Source organism: Ochlerotatus camptorhynchus, unplaced genomic scaffold (assembly GCF_037179485.1).
Source record: "Ochlerotatus camptorhynchus isolate MF236.1 unplaced genomic scaffold, CSIRO-AGI_Acam_v1.1 ptg000379l, whole genome shotgun sequence".
In the NCBI taxonomy this organism is placed as follows: Eukaryota; Metazoa; Arthropoda; class Insecta; order Diptera; family Culicidae; genus Ochlerotatus; species Ochlerotatus camptorhynchus.
The window spans coordinates 1,332,508-1,355,520 of record NW_027040867.1 but is presented as its reverse complement, the minus strand read 5'-3'; the positions used below and the strand labels follow the sequence as shown (position 1 = coordinate 1,355,520).

Sequence of the window (23,013 nt, the reverse complement as noted above, 5' to 3'; positions counted from 1 at the left end):
GAAAATTGTGCGTGTTTTCCTCTTGGCATACGGTAGGACGATATTGTAAACATTCCTTCGCTAGCGGTTCGTGTCACATAGGAGGACACGACTTTGGACGGATGGAAACGATTCTCATTCTCTTTCGCCGACAGGAAGAAATTTTCTCTTTGGGCGTTCATGTTCTGGCAGACTCCGAAGCGTAGTTCAGTTTTGCAGAGATTTTCGACCTTTCCGGATGTTGAAAGAAGAACTCGCGGGCGTGAACCAGACATCAAATACTACCCTGGGATAGTTTTCTTCAAAATTGGATGGCCATTGTCTGCGGTCTGTGTGCTATTCATGTATTGGTGTGACTCGGTGTCATCACAAGACAGGAGGCAGTGGAGTGGAGCAATCGGTGGAAGGGCTTGAACGGCCTTCTAACATTTGGATTGTTGTGGCCGAAGAAAATCAAGTGAAACGTGTGCCAAAAAGCTTAGGTTAGGCAATTTCTTTCACAGGATTGAAATCGGAAGTGTGCTCCTGCTGTGCAATCAAAGCGAACGGAAGCTGAACACCCTGCTGCTGAAAAGAAGGGTGGTGGTCGCCTGTACATGTTTCATTTGTGGGTGGAGTGAGACCTATCAAATTCTTTTTGTGTGTGCATGTTTCATCATCATCGATCTGTGGTTTGACAGAAAGTGAGAAAAATTAGACGAGGAGCAGGGAAGGAGAGAGATAGCATACGCAAGAGAAGAGCCTGACAGAGGACGAAAACAAGAATTCGTGTGACGCTACGCAGCATCCCCTGCAAACCCTGTCCGTGTGTTGATTTCTACCAGGCAGAGAGGTGGAAGAAGGGTGTTTCCAAATTGTGTTTATCTAGCGGCTGGAAAGTGAATGAATATCTATCGTGTGTAACTTAAGTGAGGCGGAAATTTTCTAAAGAAATTGCCAGAACAAAGTTATCTTAAGGGCCATTTGGCACAGTGGGCGAGAAAGTGTGTCTGAGTGTGTCGATTTTTTGTGTGAACATCTTCGCAACAACAGCAATAGCATAATCGAAAATATTCGTGATTCAATCAACTGGACCAGTGGGTATCTGGAAAGTACTTTTGGCTTTCTTGCATTGTCAAGTGTGAAAGGAAAACTTTTCCATCAAATTGTCCCTCTTGTTGGGGAATCTTTTGTGGTGGTAGCCGCTGTTCGTCTATTGGATACAACCATCGTCGGAGGATTGCTGAAATTGGTTGCAGTACATGTGAGAGGTGGGTGAGCCTTATTCGTTTTCTTTATCGAGAGCAATCGCTATTTATCTCACGTTTTCCGTAATGTTGCCTCATTTCTGGCGTTCTCCATTCCACCGGGAGCGATTTAAACTTGTGTTTTATTCATTTACTTTTCAACTCACGGAAAATTAGTTTTGACAAACTTTGCGAAAAGTTTCTGAATGGAAGTTGTAGGAATTGTTCGAATGATTTTCACCAAAGTTTTGCTCGTTGTTTTGATGTACTTAATGAGTTACGTATATTGAACTAGTTTTTTCTTCAATTTATTTTTGTTAGGTAACTTATGTTTTCAATTAAGACATGATTCAAACCAACAGGCAAATGCAGAAGACAAACCAATACTCTTCAGACTAATAACTAAGCTTTGGTATTCTAAGTCAGTGTAGGCACCGCTATCTTCATTATATTTATAAAAGAAAGGCAACCACGTCGAGATAAATTAAAAAAAAAAAAAACTTGTCGAAACCGATCCTTTTGAGAATAAGCCATGTTTTTCTGCAGATATATATTGCACACTTAGAAAAATTCATGTTAATTTAGGTGCCCTGGGAGTGACATATACGAGCGTCAATTTTGACATAAATTTGATTCATAACAGATACAGCTCAATCAAACGTACTTTTCGTCGAGCAACGAAGTTTTCAGTCTCGTAGCACTTAATATTACATGACATGTTTGTTTACGTCTCATCTTTTATGTCAAAGATGGATTCCATCACGTGTAAAATTAGCTATTTATAAGTATGTGCTGGCAATTTGAAAATAGTGTAAAAATTTCCAATTATGTTGAAATATATTAGATCTTTTATATATTTATTTTATTGAAGTAAGGGAAAGCATGTTCGAGTGCACTACTTTGAGCGTTACTTCTCCCAGAGGCATAACCAACCGACTTTTAATTTCAACAGTTTAACAATGATTTTAATCTTACTAGCTAGCCCACTGAACATTGTGTTCATTGATTTTTTAACAAAGTCTAAAGTCGAGGCTTTCTATGACGACTATATTTATAGCGACAAATCTCTCTGTAGTGACATTTCCACAGGTCCCTTGAAATCTCCAAACAAAATCCTATCTATGTTGCGGCAAATTCTCTACAACGGCCTTTCTCTGAAACGAGGCACCCTCGCTAGTTTTTATCCAGTATCGTGAATATACAATATTTGACATCTGATGTACACCGTAGTAGTCAAACATGTTTACTATTCAGGCGAGTCAACAGTGATCAATTTAATGATAATAGTTTTCATCTTTCATTGTATCGCATAACAATGCACGTAGTTTACAGCAAATTTATCAAATTGAAACTGGGTTTGAGTCAACTAGGGTAAGTGAACCTATGCATCAGCTTTGGCACATTCACAATAGGTAGGCCCAACATAAATCACATGGGCCATGACTGGTTAATACCAAAACAGGAGCAAATTTGAAGTAGTGCAATAACTGGTTCACTTTCCCTATTTGATGCGTTTTTTCATCAATATATTGACCATTTCAATCGATGGGTATTCTATCCCTTAAATTGTTTACTTCTACAAACACAAGCATAAATCAGGGGACCTGTGGTGCTTCAATAAATGAAAATGCAACTTCATGTTTGCTGCATGGGGCTGGGGTTGAACTTTTTTTGTGGATGCTGATATTTATGCTCTAGCGGTTAATGAGTGTTAAGCGGCTACTCATAAACTCTGTAGACAGATAAAGGAAGGGGGAGGTTGACGAGTGTCCACGTTCCTTAATTTTTTTGTTTATTAATTTGGACGACTTTCTACGCATATGATGTGGGATCTATAAAATCCCTAAAAACAGATGACGTAGTTAACAGCCAATCAAGAGAGCCTTCGGAAATTAGCATTGACGGCACCGTCACACAGTGGATCTCGCATTTGAGACTAGTAGTGTCTTAGAGAAAGAAAGCCCCTTATTTAGGCATGGACAGATCAATGGGTAATCCCCATAGAAGTGAGTTCAAAAAATTCGTTTTCCACAAATTTTATAATTAGGATTGGTGCCTTCGTGAAATATTTTTCTATAAACTTCTATCATTTTTAAATGTTCTATCAAGTTGTTCAAAATATCAATACACATAAATAGGATAAATATTATAGCACACTAGATCACAAAATAGATGAGGCTTTTATTGATTTTGCAGATAATTTTATGCCACTTAATTACAATTTACTACCATTTCCCACCATGTACTACATCAACACCAGTAGGAATACAACTATTTAAGTGTGTTTTCTTCAAAACATTCAACATTTCTTGTACACACATGCAGAAACATGAATTAGATGTGAAATACTGGGATATTTTTTTTAATGGAAAACTCTTTAAAAGCAATTTTTTCCTACATAAAATATTCTTTGAACCTCTACTGTTTCGAAGAACGGTCCAAAATTGTTCAAAACATCACTATACACACATTTTCTGAACTGCTATCAAGTGACAAAGATATATATTTTTCTAACAAAATCAAGAATAACTTGCCTATTTCTGAATCTAGTGCGGTGAAATATTCTTCGTGGGTTCGAGAGTTATTCAAATCCCACTAAACAAATTACAGAAGTCATATTTATCATCCTCTATATTCGGTCTTTAATAATGTACCCCACCGGTTCAAACTCTTTCCACCCGCTGATAGATCGTTTCTTTTCACATCACGAAAGGCTACACAGATAAAAATTCTTAATTTTAATAGTGATGTAAACATTCATTCACGTAAACTAGTATTTCATTTCACTCAACCGAGAAACTTGTAAACAATGTTGTTTACGGTGGGCTTTTTAAAACAATATTTGCTACATTGCATGAAATGTCTCAGAACTTTACATGATATATAATGTAATGTGACGCTCCATTGTGCATCATACTGAACAGAAATTAACACTACTTTTTCGAACTGTGTAGGTTTCTGGTCTGCCTTTGATGGCTTTATAAAAACCTAATACACAGGACTTTTATTATCCTATGAACACAAGAAAAATTTCGCACATCTACCACTTCCCGAATCATCCTCAATCGGCTTGTGTATGAATGCCATGAATTTGAGCATCATCTACAACCGATCATATACATGTAGAATCAGGTACGATCAGTACGATCACTTCCCACCATACCCTCATTTATGGGAGCATTTTTTCTTCACATTTTTTTATATTATTTTCATTTTTAGACATTGCATTCCACCTTGGTTGTAGACCGATTTATCCTTGCGATTTCAAACCAAAACAATCAAGGTGTCAGCAATACCGGGCAGCCGCCGGGTTGGGTATTTTACAAACAATCGCAGCTTGCTCTATGACCGGTACAATTGGCACACCTGCGGTACACTTACGACACACTTACGGCACCCTGACAAAAAAGATGACCCAAGATTGTTGTGCGGAGTTACGTACCCCTTGGGTTTTCCATTAAAAAAAAAATCTTCCATATCATGCAGTATTTCACATCTAATTCTTGCGTAACATTTGAAAAGGGCCTATCCTCGTTGATCGATTCTCTTCATCGACTTTTTCTTTGGTTTACCATGGCAACATAAACGAATTTCTCGCTAAGAAAATCGATGAGGAGAACCGATCAACAACGATAGTCCCTTTTCTCGTGTTGCGCGAGAATTCATGTTTCTGCAAGAGAGGAGATCGCAGTAAGCCGTGCTTGAATTCTGACGTGCTTATTTTTGCTGCGTTTTTTGCATTAAACATCATTATTTGTTTATGCTATATTTAATTCAGTTTTAAGTGTTCATGAAATTGTGCTATAGTAGATTGCCTCCCGGGAGCCCGGTTCTCCGAGCTCGGATGCCACACCTTCGGCGTGTAGTTCTATCAAGAGTCTCGTCACCGTGGGCGAGTTTGAATCCGGTCCGGTTGGCGAATTAGCGCGGGAAAGTGCTGATAATGTGTCCGTCGCGAGCTTTGGTGGTGATTTGGTGGCTGACGTTGTCGTGAACCAGCAAGTTTTCCACTTGCAAAAGTGCTCAGCTGCTGGTCTCTCGCTCGACAGGACGAGTGATAGCTGGTGGCCGCGAACGGTTCCTGGGGAAAGTACTAGACGCGAACCTCCTCGCAGATGACCATGACAATGCAAGAACATTTGGTTTCGCTAAAGGAAGTATTACGACGAAGGTAATTGCTATTAGAAATTTTTGCAAACAGTGACAGATAGCGGACATGAAGATCAAGTGGAGGTGCCGGGCAAAACTGTTATATTCTACACGGATATGCTCATAATATTTTTCCGTTAACAAAACCAATGATATCTATCTGAATTTTACATAACATTCACATAAGTTCTATATGATAAATCACTTAAATTTCATTTGATACATAAGGTTCATGTGATGTTGTGCTGCAATTCCCAAGTTTTTTCCCAATGAATTTTGGAAAGGGTGTATGCGTGATCCAGTTTGGAAGACATTGTTGGCTGCTTTCGGGGATGTTGCTGCAGTAGCTGCTGATTTTTGGCATCATTTACTTTCTCTTCACAGCTATCCTGGGCCACCGGAGTCGTCACGCCCATTTTTACCATGACTTTCTCCATGTATTTGTATCTCCTCTTCAGTTTCCTTGCCACCACATTACCGTACGTCCTGCATCCACTGTGAGCTTTGACCTGCTTTTGTTGTGGCTTACCTGGCTGCTTCAGGGTCTTCCTATTAAGGCAGGAGTTCATCTGGTGCCTTGTTCTTGTTGCCGTCATAGAAAATGTTTCTATTCCGATTGAGGAAATGAAGCACTTCCATGTACACACCTCGTTCATCTGGGTGCATGTCGAGGCTTAGCTCCTTTCCTCTGTGAAATCTGGTACGTTGATTCCATTTCAACGTGATTCGCATTCGGAGCCCTTATAAATCGAATGTTCTTCACTTCCACCGACCAAGACACGCCACCAGTGATGGAATTCTCACCAAAATATCATTTTCGTTTGCGATACGTTTTCTCTTGGGAACTTTCTCTCACTAGTTTCACACTCCAATATTTCCTGAGCGAGCTTTCTGGGATGAGAGAATGAGATATCGCGAACTTTTTTAACTCGAATCACCAACGCGAGGATACGAAAAATATCAGATCATTTTTTCTCTCTATCTCTTTACACCACATTCGTTCTTGAAAATTGCACTGCACATTTCACAAGGGAAAGATTATAGACAGAAAGCTATCCCGAGTAAATCAATACAATCTCTAAAGCCTGATAAGTCTGGTAGCTGGCTGTCTACTGGCGCCTGTTGTTTAAAGTAACCGTTATCAGGATGATGTGAACAGTTTTGTGCAGCTGATTGATTGGTGCATTGGTTTCTGGCAAAAAAAAAATGAATGAATCAGCACAAGTGTCAACGCGGCATTAACGAGGAACGGGGAGGGTAGTGTAAGATTTTGTGACTAGTAATTTTTATATTAAAACCGTTCCTCAGGATGGGGGGGTGCGGAGCGCCTGATGTATCCTCAGTTTCGCGAAATACAGTTAATGCATGGCTCCTCTCATCACTAGTGTTCGTAATATCGTTCCTGTAAGCTCTTATGCAATAATTATATGCAGGAGGGGGGGGGGGGTGGTTGGGAATATAGGTGGTGGTGAACTTTTTCACTGTGCTATTACTGTACTCTCCCATGACTGGGAATCCTAGTAAAACAATGTAAAACTAGAAAGGGTCTAGACCCTCCCTTTGTAAAACCATAAGGTATGTGAGACTGCTGCACTGCTGAACTTCAAAACGCTTTATTTTCTGACCAAGGATCTGACCAAAACATCTTTTTAGTGTGCATTTTAGGATGATAAAAAATTTAAACAGATTATTCAATGTCCATTAAAACTGTAAAAAATACAGGCAGAAAAAAAAAGAAAACGAAAAATTGTTACCAGTTGGCTGGAAATGAACACAAAATTAATCAAAGTAACCATGTACCTTGAGCTTTTGATATAGTGACAGATTGAGAACGATCTAAATTTTTCATCCACAAGTATTGCAAAACTTGAAATTAACAGACAATCTCAAAATACTTTCAATTTGCGAAGTGATGGATTCCCAAGTGAAAACACATGCTGCATAAAAATTATCAAGTAAACTATTTTTTTTTAGAATCGATGTTTAATAGATTTTTTTTGCAGTTTGAGATCCATGAAAAAAGGTACAGTAGCTTTATGGCACCAGTGACCAGCAAATTTAATGTTTTCATTCAAGGTTGTGTGGAAATTCACGCTACCGGGCGAGCTACTGGGTTACATTGCTGCCCTCTACCTAATGCAGTCGAGTGATCAAATCAGAAAGTTAGCAGATTTGAAATCAATCAAGTTATTAAACTAATTTTCTCAACGTTCAATTAAAAAGTGGTCTTTACACACCAAAAAATTCTGAATTTTACTGGCGATGTAAACATCCATGCATGCAAACATTCATGCATGTAAACTTCCTTTTCACGTAAACTAGCAACTTGCAAGAAATGTTGCAAACAAAAGTGGACAGTTGCATACAATATATGGGATATTACATGACATGTCTCATAAATCTACACGATCTATAATCTAAACTTGTATGATATATGACGCTCCATTTATGTGCATCATAGTAACGGAAATTTACACTACTTTTTTTTAGCTGTGTAGAAAAAAATGTAGCTGAGAAAATTTCCTATGAGTACACAAGGCTAACTTATTGGTAGATCATTATGGCAAAATTTAAAGACGAGGTGAACAAAATAATCACTTTTCCCATAGTAACCCTTTATAAATTTTAGATGGCCAGTGCAGAATGAGATCACAACCCAATAAGCTCAAATTTTGGGAAAATTATCTGGACCTGATTAAAAATCGATTGAGCTTAGTGAAGCAAAGCCGATATTTTGAACCACCCTAATAAGCATGTTCTCAATGCAGTAAGACTAATCAACAGAATGCTTGCTAGCTTACACTGATCATGTCTAAGCACCAATCTCAGTGGTCTAACTGTACTTCGCACTAATAGCATAGTTCTTCATGTCGAAGAGTACAGCCACAAATGATGATTTGGTCAGCAAAGATTAGACTCTTGGTGAATAGTTACAAGTATCTACTATTAGCTGGTTGCATTGAGAACTAAAACTATAAATAAATCCGGAAAACTTTGAGATTAGGGCGTAATTTCTTTTGTAAACACACACTTAATTAGCCGATTTCTCGTGAATTAAAGTTCAATCTAAAAAACTAACAACACAGACAGGTAGAGGAATGATTCATTTGATATAGTATAGCTCGCTAGATTGTGCTTTGATTCGTGAGAAATCGTTGAATGACGTGTTTGCTTACAAAAGCAATTGGAGAACGAAAAGAAAACAAACAGACACTCTCGCGTGATCATCGCCTACCTTTACTCGCTGGAAAAAAAGAACAAAGCTGAGGAGATATTTGGTTGGTTCGAATCACGAGTACGTGTGAAATGATGTGAGATGGAGAGACGAAAGATCTTTCGCGATACGAAATGAAAATTTCTCTCGCTCTACGCTTTCATGAACTTTTTATCATCTCTCGTTCGCGAACTTTTTGAGAGAAGTTCCTTTGGGATTTATCTCTGCAATGAGCTGTGATAGAACTTTTTTTGAAAATGATTTTTCCAACACTGCACGCCACATAAAACAAGCGACCAGGAACGTAGCCCCGACTAAGCGTTTCGAATAAAGCAAAGCAAAATCCGAAAAACAGCACCGAGCATCGCTAACATTACCGCGCTCTTTACAGGGTGAGTAGTAATTCATGTCAGTGTTTTTTAAATGTTCATAGTTTCGGATGGGTTAATCACATACATGTCTGCATATTTTTCTTTTAGAGTGTATTCAAATGTCAACATGGGCAGCAAGTTTGTTTTGAATTTACATTCATTTGAGACTCGTGGTAATCATGGGCGCGAAAAGGGAACTCGTGATAAGTTGCTCAAGCGGCTCGGTGATTGTGAAATTCTGTTTACGGACGAGAAAATGTTCCTGGTACAGGATCACCGCAACCAGCAAAATTATCAGGTATATGCAGCATATCTTTCTGATATTCTTCGTGACAAACTGGCTGTACAAAGGTTCCAGAATGTTTCCAGGGTGATGGTTTGGGGATGTTTCTCCAAAACTTTGAAGGTTCCGTTTATTTTTATTTTACCTGGTGGTAATCAACAGTAAATCTTACATCGAAAATGTTTTGAAGAACCATTTGCTTTGCTTCGTCAAGAAACACTACAAGAATATTTTTTTTTTTTTTTTTTTTATATCTTTATTAAGGAGACTTTCAGCCGTTGGCTGGCTCGTCTCCGAACTACAAGAATGTACCATACTGCTTCCAACAATACTCTGCACCATTTCACCAGGCAAAAGCTACACAGGCTTGGTGTGAGGTCAATTTTCGGGATTTTATTTCGTCGAAAGAGTGGCCTGCCCCTTCACCCGATTTGAATCCTCTTGACTGGGGGGCTACATGCTAGGTAAACTACGGAATACCAAGAGACTTTTAGGCAACTTTTGGTGAAAATATGGGATGAAATGCCTCAAGATATCGTGCGTGCCAGCTGTAACACTTTTAAAAGACGCATGTAGCTGGTAATTAAGGTAAAGGGAAAAACATTTGAATTGGACTAAGTTAAGACAAATGTTATGGATGTTATACACTGAAAATTAAAATTCATACCAGCTTCTCATTGTTATGACCATATATGCGGACGAAAGTCCGATATATCTTCGAAACTTCTTTATTAACTCACAATCTTCTAGGTCAAGTGTTTTAATTATTTCAAGATGCTCTACACATTTTTTAGGTGAATCGTTGCGCTATCGTTCGATTCGATTATGGAATGAACTACCGAGGGAATGCAAGACAGCAAGAAGTTTAACAACATTCAAAACTTATGCAGCAACTACTTCAGTTAGGTTAATAGGTATATCGGTAGTGTAATAGTAGCATATACTCTGAAAATCATTAGTAGATTACTTGTGCTATTATTCTTGTATTGTATAAAAAAAATAGATATACTTACCACTCACCCTGTACTCTCTCTAAGGGAACTGACTGTGGAATGTTGTCAAAGCCTGACGATGGAGATGATAAACACTGACACTTACGATCGCAAGCGTATGAACCGGCGTCTGTAGCACATTAGTACAGATAGCAAACTTATTCGTAGATCATCACAGTGAAGGGCTAGAACAACCATGCACTTTTTCCATGGTAATTTCTTTATTAAATTAACAGGACCAGTTCAGTATGAATTTGCATCTAAATGAGCTCAAATTTTCTGAGAATTACCAGGACCTGACTTGGAATCGATTGAGCTTGGTAGAACAAACTCGATATGTTTAAGCACTTCAATGCAGCGTTTCTGAATCTATGGGTTGCAACCCACTGGTGGGTGGCGGGCTACCCTCAGGTAGGGTGCAGAATTTCAGACAACTTGGGCTATGGTTTTGAAATTTAGTGCAACATTTATTTGAATTTTAAATTATTTTGAAATAATTTGAAGTGAACTTTATATATCAACCTAGTGGATTTTATTGTTTTGCTAGTTAAAATGGCATCAAATTCAAAATTAAAGAAAATTTGCGAAAATCGTTCTTGGACATTTTATTTTAAATCAAATCAAAAGAAGCATTAACATTTTTATAAACTTATTTAAACTTCTTTTATCCTGAAATCGTTTCAAAATCATTTGAAATTTTTAATAAAATATTTATGATTATTGTGTTTTTTTTTCTAGGAGAACGATACATCTAAAACTCAATCCTAAGAAACTCAAAAATCTCACGCTAGAGAATAAATCTTCGCGGTCCATCTATTTGCAGGAGAACTCATTAATCTTCTTAATTCTTATTTAATTAATTTTACACGTGACGGAATCCATCTTTCACATAAAAGATGAGACGTAAACACAATATTAAGTGCTCCGAGACTGAATAGTTCGAAAGTATGTTTGATTGAGCTGACTTTCGGAGCTATTATGACTAAATTGACGCTCGTATGTGTCAGTCTCAGAGCACCTAAATTTACATCAATTTTCTAAGTGTGTGCTCATCGCCAGTGTATCTTAAACAATTTTGTCATTTTTATACCGGGCAGCTCGTCAAATTTTTGATCTCAGAAATGATATCATTTAAGCTCGATTGTATTCATCATAATCCATTTTAGCCCAGAATGTATGACACATAAACAAAGTGCAGCTTTAATTCATGTTCCATTTATAAAAGCATGTTAATAAGGCATGACTTACAACATCTGCATTCAATATTGGTGGGTCGCGAGCTTATGGAATTTCTCAAAGTGGGTCGCAAGCAAAAAAAGGTTGATAATCACTGCTCTAATGCATATATAGTACATACTGGCTTTTGGTTGGTTATCGACATGGATTTGACCCTTCTAAATTCTTATTGCATACAATGACAATTAAATTATCTGCAATGCTGTACTCTAAAATTATAACTTCAACAAATTTAGGGCTTTTCTGATCTCAGTCAAATTACCGTGAAGAACGAAAACTCCATCAGATTCCTAGAAATAAACGAACCTCACAAACAAAAGGGCTATTAAACTCATCCTTCCTTCAACCTCAACCGTTTGGAGCATATTTTTCCGGTTCTTGATTCCGACAGAGGTACGCTTAGAAAGTGCCGGACAGCAGTTATTGTTTGCTATTAAAATACCGTAACGACTTTCTCAGGCTCTCCCGCTGCTCCCGACCGTATTCTAGGTCAGGATCATTGCTTTATACAAACGATGAACCATGGAAACCACTTTCTCCGCTATAACGGAGCTACACAAACACTATCGGTAACATCCCGACAGAGAGTACAAATATTAGTGGTTAAGCGTAAAAACCTTCCCCGACGTCGACGGAATGAAGCATTTTCTTTTTATTTCCTCCCCCACCTAGCTCGGTTCCGTTCTGTTCCTCATTGGCTGGCCTCCCAGCTCATTAGAAAGGCCACCACCTATCCATTCATAGCAGAAAAAGCTAAGCGCACTACGATGCCACTCTGGGCAATAATAGGGCGGATGCTTAGTCTCTGTCTCCTGGTGGAAAATGAAAATCATTGCTACCGTTTTTCCGCGGCCATGGCCAGGCAACGCATTACCGGCGATGGCTTTTTATTGCTGCAGGCATTTTATTATCGTTATTATTTTTATCGCTCGAATTTTCATGATGCTGCTGCTGCTGCTCTTATTATTGAACATAGTAGGAGGGTGCCGTCTGGGTCGCAAGGAATGGGTGTACAAGAGAGCTTACAACGTCCTCCGGGTGCAGAGAGCAGAGAAGACACTGAGATTAACACTGCCCGGTCCGACGGATTTTGGGGTGAGTTTGGTCACTGCATAATCAAGGTTCAGGAGTTTCCAGCGGTTGGCGGGATAGTGCTGGTGGGTAATTGCATTGTACATAGCAGTGCTGGTATCCGTTGATGTGGTGTTCAAACATGGTCGGTTGGTGTAGGATGATAAGATTAAGATATAAAAGTTGCAGTAAAATAATGGGAATAGGGTTCTGACCCACGGTTGTGCCAACATATAAGTTGATTCATACGGCAACTGACCCGGAATATTTTGTGCTGCTACTGAACTGAACTGAACTGAAATTTACAGCCGTAGATCCTGATCCAAGTTAACTCTTCGAGTACAACTCGGGGTATTGAAACACGAATATTATCCAATTTGCATGAAGCTCGAAGTTTTTTTTCGTTGTTAGTTAGGCAATAGGAATAGCAACAAGATGCAGCTGTTTGAGCATATTTAACGGTGAAAACTAAGAATTTTCAGGATTATCAACCTTTCCCCCCATGAGAATGGTATAAAATAAATTGAAAGCTTGTAACAATCTATTTTGTTTCACGAAGTGAACGGCTTATGCACCACCTTCGATCCGTTACCCTGAGATAACCCGGTATGAGATTTCCTGCTCAGGAGGGTCAAATAGTTAATTCAGAACTAAATCGATTGCGACTTTTGATCCAACCAATGCGAACTAAATTTTTTTTCCATGATTTGTTTTCCGTCGATCTTATTTTCCATGCTGAGCACCAATGCTACCGACGCCAGGAAGGCAGCTTCCACACCTGGACCTTACATATCGACCCATCAACTCATGAACCGGGGACCAACGGCTTTACTTCCCTTACGAAGGAAGGCGTGATCAGAGATGTTATGCCTCAGAACATCACGGCGGCGCCGACTGGGATTGAACGCAGGCCTGCTAGGGTGAGAGGTAATCACGCTTACTACAACACCACTGGCGCCGCTATCTCAAATTAACTAAGTCAAATTCGAAAACTAGAAAACAGATGTATTTTAATAAATTACATGACATGTGGAACTTTGAGCTAGATGCTTGCCAGAAAGTAAAGTCATATCACTTTCCTTCCTCTGTCATAACTAGAATAGCTGCTCATCGAAATGCCAAAAAATATACAACTGAACTAAACTCAATTTCATTGAATTGAAATTTGAAAATATATTGGATTTCGGTAGAAAATTCTGCTAAAAGCTTAAATGCTTAGAAGAGCAAGAAAATTGTTTAAAATAAGAGAACGGTTTCGTGATTTTTTAAACGTTAATATTGTTTTATTTTTTATTGAAAAACATGATTCGTCATGATGAAGTTTATTTTGCTAAACTGCGAAAACAATATAGTCATTTAAAGATGTAATTTACTAAAGAACAAGCTACTTGGAGAGTTTCCCAATGTTATCCATTTCAATATTCTAGGTGGTTCATCATAACTCAGGCAAACCTGGCTACTGATTAGTGACGTCAAGTTTGAGCTAACGATATTTATCGGTTTGAACAAATTGTTTTAAAACCAAATCTACCGCAATCTACAAATCTACATTCGTTGTGCAATCGTATATTAAATAAAGGTCTGACCTTATTTTCCTGTATCCAGCTGCTCCATCTTCGGATGTGGTAACCAGCACGGAGCTCGCGCGTGGGATTCTATGGGGTAGATGCGTCCCCAATGTTGGTGGAGATTCGAGCGGGTGGATGCGTAGCTCGTTTCACCACGCCTTGACGTTACGTCAAGCACCGAAAACGAAATGGCTGCTCGAATTCCTAATGCGTGTCAGTCCTGGCTACGATCCGAAAGGTACGCTCTGGATAATCCGCACTGGATAAATCCTGGAAACACCCATAATGGAGGGGGTGGTACCTGTTCAACGCGGTATTATGTTTAAATTTCTCCGAATTGGAGTGTTGCTGACCAAAGCTTACCTGAATTTATTCACTTTCTTTGCGCAATTAAAATATTTATAGATTTAATTCAGTTCTCACCAAATTCACCATAAAAATATAAAAAAAGTGAGGTAATCGAAAGCTAAAAATATTCGCTAAATTTACTTTGAATTAGGTATTAGAATTCACTAACTTTATTTTCAATTGAATTTCTTTGAACTTAAAAATAACGTGTCAATTTTTTGAACACTCCACAAAAAAAAAAAAAAAAAAAAAACAATTGGATGTGAGAACTACTAGCTCTAGGTGATTGGGAATATGGAAAAGTTATGTTGTTGAACTACTCAGACACGACATCCAAGCCTCTTTAAAAAAAAAAAACTTTGTAACTTGGGGAACCCCCTTCTGGGGTTCTCGAAGACGAACCAGCCTTTAGCTGAAAATCTCCTTAATAAAGAAACAACAACCACAACATCAAAGCTTGTCTCAAGTTTAGTATTAAAAGCACTAATGACCCTACCCTTGGAGACGATGAATGTGTCATCTGCAAGCAGCCATCATTTAAGAATAAATATTGAGTTAAAATTCCATATTTTTGAACAATTAAAAAAAAATAAAACCCAAAAACAAATGCACCGACCAATCACGGTCCTAGGTCAAGCTTCGGTTCGTGCCCCTAGGCCCAGACTCTTCTACTTTTTTTTTGCTCCCCGGCCATAATTAACTTTCTGTCAATATCAACCACAGTAGTATCTGTGCAGAAAATAAGTTCATTTGCTCAAAGTACTTTTGTGAAAGATTCCCTAATACAAATAACCATAAAAGAGAGCTTAACGACGTGTTCGGGGTATCATCCAAACGATTTGTAGGATAGTTTACTCATCCGGGATACAGTACGTTTATGGTATATGTTTATTAGGGTTGCTTTAAATTCCTCAATATACAATATAACTACATGGAACATATTTTTCATAGAGTCTGTTAGGTCTATAGAATAACTTCTTTGAAGAAATTAGATGATTGGAATGCACGATAAAATTATAAAAATCCAAGTTTCCCACCATGCCCCAAAATTGACATGGAAGCGCCAAAACCATACAAAATATTTTACTACAAAACTTCTCTCATTCAAGTATGGGAAAAATCGTTTCATTTTGCATTTAATACTCACTCACATGCATGCAACATCAGAAACGAACAGCAGCTTGTGCGAGCCGAACTGATTTCGTTCGTATTCGCATTGCTTCTATTTTCTTCGATGAACGCAGATTTGAGCAAAACAGACAGCTGAGCGTAACATGAATGATTCTGAGTGTAGTAGTGTGGATCATTCCTTTCTTATTATTTTTTTTCATGCTGAACCTTTTACGATTGCATTCTGCTGAGTGAGTTGAATGAGAATTTTGCAGAAAGAATCACTTTTTATTTTCTAGCTTTAAACATACATTGACACATTTAAATGCTATTAATATGGATAAAAAAGTTATACTGTAACACATAAACATTGGCTGTAGCCAATTCAACTGATTTAAATCAGTGAGCCAAAAACTATCTGACTCGGCTATTTAAATCGTTAGCATTCGGATCTTACGCATTCAATCTGGTTCTCCCTCGGTAGAGAAAATTGTTCGGCTGCCTTTCAGTTTATCCTTCTTTCCTTCTACTGCTGTCAGTTCTGAGTCGACCTGCAGCAGCCCAGTGGCAGGCGCGTAGGCAACATGTGCCCGGGACATGATACCTACTGTCAAACGCTGCTGTTGGTATAGGCCTTGTCAGTGGCGTGACCTGCAGAGTCACTTGGTTGGAATAATTTACACTCGTTCGGCAATCTGTTTGTAGGTGACGATGGCTATTATGATTCTGTGGTGCTCGCGCGAGTGAATGAATTTTCCCATGCTTGCTCTCATTTAGGGTACAATGAAATTCACATTTAGTCCATGGCGACACAATTTGTAGTTTTGACGACGTTGCAGCGTTTAATGATTCACTTACTGCGAAATTGTTCGAAGATCAACTTGGCAACTGGCATCCTACATATACAAATTATTATTATATAATACCTCATACCTACTTTCATAAGTCCGCAGAATTGCATTTTAGCTGTAATGAGCGATTGCATGCTCGATTTCAAATGTCCATTATGTTCTTCAGTGATTCTTAAGGCCGGCGCACATTAGATACGTTTTCGGGTTTTTTAACAGATAAAGATAATGCATGGGCTAACTGTCAAAAAACCTGAAAACTTATCTATTGTGCGCCGGCCTTTAGAAGAAATTCTAACATCCTCATCACGAATATGACATATATATTACGCGTTACACAGAAAAAATTCTGAATTTTAACTATCGCGTAAAATATCCCTTCGTTTAATTTTAAGCTAAACTTGGTATAAACAGCGAAATCTTTTACAAGCTTTCATACAATATTGCTAATTTATGCGATATTACGCTTAAATTTAAACGAAAAATCGTGTAAATTTACACCGAATCTAGCGTTAATTTTATGTGCGCTAAATCTCGCAGAAATTTACATGAATTTTTCAAACGGTGTACAGAACCTAATAGTTCGCCCGGATGCTTTCTTGTACTAGCTGCGTGTGAATTGGATTAGGTTTAAAAAGTTCGATATATTGTATTATTTATACAAATCATTGTAATTATTTTTAGATTAAGCTTTTATGTAACGGTTTTAACGATGTTTTCCACACCCTTTTTTATAATATATCTTGTTTCTTGTAGCAACTAAAGTCTGATGGAAATTTTTCATGTATATAGCGCTAAACTCAAATTTCCCTCAGAAATAAATATTTTTACAACCGCAAAACGTACCGACGACCCTTTCGGATTTTCATCCCACCTTAGTTATTGCCCCAAGCCGTACCTACTATGGAATCAATTTTCACCAATAATAAATTTGATTTCTCATTTTCTGCCCGTTTCCCTGTTTACTTTCGGTTTCCAGCGCGCAAACATCATTAGCCCCTGCCGTTCGGCCGATCGCCACCCGCCCCGTGCCACGGCAGGATGAAAATTATTTGATACCGACGTACAAGTTTTTCCTCGCTGGCGGTGCTGCTGCTTCGAGTGAAAAATTTATTTATAACCGAATGGCGCAATAAATTTCAAGGTGATAAATAGCCCAAAGTGAGATAAAAACAGGAAAAAGGATACGCGGTGCCCAAGCCGGAAGCGCCGAAGAACCACGGTAAAGCAGGGAGAAAGAAACGTAAAACTTGTGAAAAAGCTACCCCGAACCAGCCCCGGAGGAGTGTGAGCATGAAAATTTTTCCCGTTATAATCTCGATAATCTTGATGATTTATAACCGGGACCGGGAAGTGAGTCCGGGTAACTGGCAGTGAGTCAGTGTGGTAGAGCATCAAGCATCAGTAGTGATCAGGCAGACTCTAACGGAAGTTCAGAAAAACGGATTCATCAGTTGAGAAAGTTAGGTGAACTTTGCGAGAGACACTTAAACGGGTTACAGACCAGGTAAGGAGAGGGAATTAATTAAACTTCAACACTTTGTCATAGAAAAGCTTTCGAGCTTTTGAATGGAGGATGCCCTGTCCGCTGAAGGGGAGCGTCTTCATTGTGTGAGGAACGATTGGCTCGTAAGTCTGGCTTTGCCCAGCCCATAGTGGTTCCAGCGAGAACGAACTTTTGATGGTGGCAAAGGGTGTTGACATTTCGAGCAGACAGCCATCGATAAGGCATGCTTTTGTTGAATTATCAGATACTTGGAAGTCTAGTTAGCAGCACGTTAATAAAAATTCCTGTGGCACGGCATGATTTGATGGTTTTTAATAGAATCAAGATTGAACTAGGGTGACTCGAACTGGAGTTAAATGTTTTTACAATTATTTGCTCAAACTTGAGAATGTAGAACATTTAAAAATGAATGAAATATTTACACATTTTAAAATAATGAAAGTGATCAGAATCTGACATGAAGCAAATATCTATGCCATTGATTATTATACTAGAAAGGTTCATAGTCCTGGTTTTGCTGCCAAGTTCAGCCAGCTGATGCAAAAAGAGATTTGAATGTTATCTCTTCTGACATCCATCCGGCATGATTCGTGATACTATACTGACTGACAGTATATCATCTGAATTCACACCCGACCTTGATATGGCGAATGGCGATGTATTTCTCTTGTTACGTTTTGGCTGACAAAGTTCAGAGTAGGTCGTTTTCTTGTGCTTTAGATGTTACATTTTTTCATCATGCAGATCTGTTTCGTCAGGTTTCATTTATCTTTCAAAGTGAAATAGAGCTGTCATTTTCAGTATTCTCTGTGGAGTACTGTTCGATCGGTGACTTGTGGGTACACTTGGTTAGGTTTAACGCGGAGTTTACGTGTAGAGTGTCCTGTTTCTCGGGTTTGAAGAAAAATCTCGGGATTTAAGATTTTATTTTTTGAACTCCCGGGAAATTCCAGGAACCCGGGAACAATTGTAAGATGCTTTAAACTAACTAAATTCCTAAAAAATAATGCCATTATGCAATATCAAAGCTTGGGGAAAGTAAAAGACTAAAAAAAATCTTCTTTCAGCCTTAGTAGCCAGTTTTCGTAAAATAAGATTTTAAGCAGTATCATTTATTTTTGCTTTCATCGGAGGGAGATGATATAATTTAAAAATTTTTGAACAAATCAAGCATTACTTGTCAAAAGGACGTAAGTCGCAAAAATAAACAAATCGGTGTTTTGTTTCTAACCAGTTATAAAATACATGCATTTCCTACGAGTTAATTAAAAATATTGTTCGAGATTTTAATGAATTATGGAAAATATATTTATTAAACGTCCTAGGTGATCTTCTTGAATTGTTTTTAAAATGGTTTTGATACACCCTATTATTGTCAACACGACTTAACTGTTAAAATGTAATGATAACATAAACACTGCAGATACGCTCACAGTGAAACGTCATATTTGAAAAAAAAAAAACAAAGCAATAATTTTCAATCAACAGATGCGTCAAGTTGTTTCTAAGGCTGTGTCTAAATTGTCGAGTTAAATTTAACTCGTGTTTAAAAGTGACATTTCGAAAGCTATTTTCAATGCTCGAAAATCCCAGTGTTTTCGATCGATCGGTTTTCAAACCAAACTCAGCCACGGTTGCCAAAATGTTACTTCTAGTCGGTCAGAAATAACCACGCTCGGATAGCAGGGTTATTTCCATCTGTCACTTTTAACCACTAGTTAAATTTAACTCGCCAATTTGGACACAGCCTATGTAGATACAAAATGTTTTTTAACAAGATTCAGCTACTGCTAGGTATGTTTAAAAAATCTTTAAATATCAAGTATTAATTTCGTAAAAATTGGTAGTTTTGTTCCTTTTCGCAAAATATTAGACTGTTATTTCTTTTATTTTGTAATTAGGGTGACCATTTTCATGTTAGGGTGATCAAAAAAATCGTTTTATTAAATGACTTTTTTCAAAACTTCGTAAGTTTTCAAGATCAAAATATCAACTGAAAGGTAATTAAAAATAATTTTTAGAAAAATATAATGATATGAACAAAATATTGTGATTTTGTATTGAAAAACAAATTTCTTTATGATTTTAATGGTTTGCAGATAGAGGCCGCAATATGTTTTCACAAAATCACGACGCATGGTAGTTTAGTCGCATAGGAGTATTGAGCAAAAACCCAAAACTTGACAATTTAAAAAATACAACTCAAAAACGAAAAAAAAACCCATCGATGATTTTGTGATAAAAATGCTTAAATTTTCAAGGAAAAACATATAAAAAAACATACTGCGGTCTCTATCTGCAAACCATAAAAAATACAATCAATGCTATTGATACAAAATTTAAATTTTTAATACCATATATTTTTATTAAAAAGTTTTTTTTTTAAATTATATTTCATTTGATATTTTGATTTTCGAAATCGGGTCAATGGTTCAAAAGTTATAATTTTTTTTAAAAGTCATTAAAAAATAACGATTTTTTGCACCACCCTACCATGGAAACGGTCACCCTAATGACAAAAATACGGGTCTAATATTTTGCGATAAGGAACAAAACCACACATTTCTACGAAAATTCTTAAAACCACTATTTTTTGCTATGGAATGGCTGCATTATAAATATATTTTTAGTTGCAGCCACCTTGCCTGATAAGTATGCTTGGCATATAGACTTTTGGTCATGAGCTGCTCATTTGCTAATAACTTTGCACACAGTTGACGAAACATAGTTTAGAGTTTAAGCTTGTTATAAATACGTAAAAAAAATGATTTTAATTCAAGTAATAAACTATAGTTGTTTTTACTTTGTAAAAACGAAGTGAAAAATCAAGAGCAAATTTTCATTACGGTGAAAAATGTTGAATTCGCTGCACATCTCGCACTCTTAGTGTAAAAATCCATTGGTGTTGATTCAAATGTTAAGATTTACCTATTCTTTGCATATCTATAGTAAACTATGATCCTAATCTATCAATTACTTTAAAGAAAAACAAGTTTCAACAACTTAGTGTAAAGTGGCGGTGCCGGTGGTGTAGCGGTAAGCGTGATTACCTCTCACTCCAGCAGGCCTCAGTCGACGCCGTCGGGATGTTCTGAGGCATAACATCTCTGATCACGCCTTCCTTCGGAAGGGAAGTAAAGCCGTTGGTCTCCGGTTCATGAGTTGATGGGTCGATAGGTAGGGTCCAGGTGTGGCAGCTGCCTCCCTGGCGTCGGTAGCATTGATGCTCATCACGAAAACAAATAAACGAAAAAAAAAACTGAGTGAAAAGTTATCAACAAATGTGCAGTTGGTGTGTAAAACTGTGCATGCCAAGCATGCTGATGAGTCACAACAGTTTGCTTCTGCACATATTCCCAGCGCAACAGACAGTATTCTCAATTCTTTCCAAGTTACTGACGTATCTTCACTGCAAAACAAAAAACGGTGTATCTGATCTAACGCATGTGAAACCCGATCTCTCAAATCGACGAATCATGCAGGGTGTATGTAACAATCAAGATGTGATATCGACGAATCAATCAAGGTGTATGCGTGTAGCAAACAAGGAAAAGGTGTTTCATTATATTTTATCAAAAGTCTTGTCCGTGTTTGCGAAAACTCTTAATTTTTCATGATTCTTTTGATCGTCATCCCTTTATCCAACTAATAAAACAAATCAAAGATAAAAAAAAAACATTAGCTTTTAAATAAGATTTATAATAATATCATATGGCCATTGCTATTCAATGTTTCCTATCAAATGTAACATACATCCTTTTGAAAAGTTATGCTTGAGAAATGTTTGAGAAATCAGATAAAATAAACTTTTTGCTATGCGTTAACGTTGGCCAGATGCCAGTTTAAAAGATTTTCAAAGCGTGTGTCTCGCCTCAACTCAGCTAAAGCTCTTTTTTGTTTAAACTTCATCTATCGTTTATATTTAACTAGTCCCAGTAGGTCGATAACCCATCCCAAAAGGTAGAATAACTCATCTTCGGAAAATTGATGAGGTTCTTGTTCATTCGGTTTTGTTTACTGAAAGTCACTGAGAAAGCAGATGACTTTTCTTTTTTTTTATGAACTAGAACCTGCCAATTGTTCCATTGTTCCATCAAATCCATGCTCCATGCTCGGACGCTTGCTACAACATTTACGCCTTTACGGAAGCATAGTTTAACAGCAACACACTCGCTAGACAAATACATATTTGGTACGGACTTTACTGTCTATCGTAAGGACTGTTCTTGAGAAACGAGCCCTTCAAATTGGAGCTGGAGTGGAGTGGAGCTCCACTTGCTGTTCGATCAATCTTTCAACCTCGGCAGTTCCTTTCAAACTGGTGTCAAACAACTGTGGGTATCCAGCTCACTACAAACGAAAAGGTGTTCGCCTGTATGCTGTATTTGCCCCCGGACCGCCTTGGGTATTCCGAATTGATTGATCAACATTTAAATTTTCTCTTTTAGATCATATCCAAGAGAAATTTAAATGACGATATCCTCGAAATTCTTTGGTACAAACAACGTAAATATTTACCTTTTTTGACAAAACCCAGGTAATCATGACGTTTGATTATTGAAAACAATATGGATGAAGAAAATAGACTAACTGCTGTCATCATATTGTAAATATTGTAAATATTTACATCGATTGTATCGAAGAATTGATGATTTAAATCTATCGTCTATCAAATGGCCTTTGAATGACACCGGATTCCTCAACCTCAATCCAGTTGCTCGAATATTGCACGTTTGGCAGCAGCTATTTTGGACAGCTACAGTACTGTTGATCTCATGTAACTAAATAGTGTTTCCAATGAGAATCATAGATTGCTTGATTTATGCTTTCTTAGCCGTGAGTTTGCGTTTAGTTGCTCGATTTATGAGGCACCTGAAACACTAGTTAAGCGTTGCCGGCATCATCCACCTTTGCAGATATCATTAAAATTGAGCCAGGGATTTTCCTTTCGTAACACTATGGATAGCATTCCATATGACTACTGGAAGGCTGACTTCGATGGAATGACTCGAGTGCATCAATTGGGATCATCGTGGCGTAAATGTTTCCTCGACTTTTTTTTAACAAATATTGTTGTTTATGCAATCGATCAGTTCGTACCAACGAAAACT

At 37.7% G+C, this 23,013-nt stretch overlaps 1 protein-coding gene across 2 annotated transcripts in view; it reads left to right on the top strand.

Moving 5' to 3' along the window:
- The first annotated feature begins 209 nt into the window (after positions 1-209).
- The window catches only part of wry (weary), a 565,654-nt gene continuing 542,850 nt past the window's right edge, over positions 210-23,013 (top strand). For both annotated transcript variants that reach the window (XM_065232870.1, XM_065232868.1), the window contains exon 1: positions 210-1,229. The gene's annotated coding sequence lies outside the window, so the exon portion shown is untranslated. The remainder of the gene's footprint in view (positions 1,230-23,013) is intronic.